At 30.0% G+C, this 1,532-nt stretch overlaps 1 protein-coding gene across 1 annotated transcript in view; it reads left to right on the plus strand.

Annotated features, from left to right (window-relative positions):
* The window catches only part of LOC117178042 (transmembrane protein 147), a 13,894-nt gene that overhangs the window by 11,726 nt on the left and 636 nt on the right, over positions 1–1,532 (plus strand). The gene's annotated exons all lie outside the window — the stretch shown is intronic.

The following is a 1,532-nucleotide window of genomic DNA, read 5'->3' on the forward strand; positions in this document are numbered from 1 at the left end:
ATTTCATTATATCAGGGATTACAATTGAATTGCTACAGAATCCAAATTTCAAAATTCCCTCAACTTTCCTTAATTTTTTCCTGACCAAATTTTCAATTACCCTGACCGGTATACATTTTTCTCTCAAATACTAGCAAAAATTAATTTTAACCAAATAATTTTTAACCAAATAGTTGAATTTCCTACCCAGAAGTTTAATATTCTATCAATAAGGACAAATTTTCAATAAAGTATATGAATTTGCAATCAAATAGATTAGTTTTATACTCGAGAAGATAAATTTCTAACCAAAAATGGAATAATTACATTTTCAGTAAAAATAATTATTTTTAATCGAAAAAAAAAAGAAATTTTCAATAAGATAGTCGAACTTTCAATAAAGAAAGATTTCGCACTCAATATTGACAAAAATTTCATCCACAATTTTGCAATTTCAGGACACAAAAACAAAAGTTTCTACAAAAAAATTCAGTTTACAACCCCAAAACATGAATTTTTGACAAAAAAGTTGATTTCGAACAAAATTGTTGAGTTTTAAATACAAGAAAAAAACTAATTTTCTACAAAATAAATTAATTTTTAACAAGAAAGATTAATTTTTAAGCAAAAGTGTAAGATTTACAATTTCAGTTTGAGAAATTAGTTTTTATAAAAAAGAGACGAATTGTTTTCAGAATTAGGAATGGTGGTCAACCATTTCGACATCTGGTGCCGAAAACATGAACTAGAAAGAGTGGGTAGCATTATAAAGATGGATTTTAATTTGTACATAAATGTGTTTTTACGATTATTTTATCAAGTTTAAAACAATTAATAAATACTACGTAGAGTTTGCGAATTGATAAATTTATGTTTCGAGATGGGAGACGTCCCAGACGATTGGAAAGAAGCGATTATCGTACCAATATACAAGAGAAATGGAGATAAAAGCGAGTGCAATAATTACAGAGGGATTAGCTTATTAAGCACTGTAAGTAAAATATATTCAAAAATACTTATTCGTAGGGTAATGAAAATAACAGAAATAAAGATTTGGGAAGTCCAAAGTGGGTTTATGCCAGGAATGGATCCTACAAGCTATAAAAACAATATACACAGGTAGCAAAGCGAGTGTAAGAGTGAGTGGGAAACTTAGTGACTGTTTCGATATTATTCAAGGATGCCTTATGTCTTCATGGTTATTTATATTATTTATGGACAAGTGTTTAAGAATGGCTCTCTTCGACGAAGAGGGTGTGGATCTCGAAACAGTAAGGGTACGAGGGTTAGCGTTCGCAGATGATAAGGTTGTTATGGCAGAGTCTATCGAAGACCTACAAAGAATGTTGAATAAACTAGATGCAAGCATGAAGAGCATGGGCCTCAAAATTAACGCAAATAAAACAAAAACTATGGTGTTCAAAGGAAAGAGTGAGAAAACGCTATGTAAAATTTTATTAAATGATGAGAGAATTGAACAAGTTGATAAGTTCGTATACCTTGGTAGCTTATTTACTAGGGATGGGAAGATAGATGAGGAATTAGATAGACGA

The sequence above is a fragment of the Belonocnema kinseyi genome, chromosome 8, assembly GCF_010883055.1.
Source record: "Belonocnema kinseyi isolate 2016_QV_RU_SX_M_011 chromosome 8, B_treatae_v1, whole genome shotgun sequence".
NCBI lineage: Eukaryota > Metazoa > Arthropoda > Insecta > Hymenoptera > Cynipidae > Belonocnema > Belonocnema kinseyi.